Here is a 291-nt window from a genome sequence, read left to right on the forward strand (position 1 = left end):
CAAAGTAATGAATGTACCTTTCTAAGTGGAAAATTATTATAATAAAAGCTAAGTATTAGAAAGAATTGAAATTACATATGTGATATTGACATCTCTTTATTAAAGGAGCTGTATTTTCTTTGTATTTAGGTTGTTTTATCTGAACTTTGGCCCAATATTTTTGGAAAGAAGAAGAGATAGAAATAGATAACAGAGATAGACAGAGACAAAAAGGAAATATAGACTTAGAACTAATAGAAGAAGTGGACATAATTTAAATATTTCTAATTTCTACAGTAGAACCTAAACTGT

This window comes from Pteropus vampyrus, unplaced genomic scaffold (genome assembly GCF_000151845.1).
Source record: "Pteropus vampyrus isolate Shadow unplaced genomic scaffold, Pvam_2.0 Scaffold108, whole genome shotgun sequence".
In the NCBI taxonomy this organism is placed as follows: Eukaryota; Metazoa; Chordata; class Mammalia; order Chiroptera; family Pteropodidae; genus Pteropus; species Pteropus vampyrus.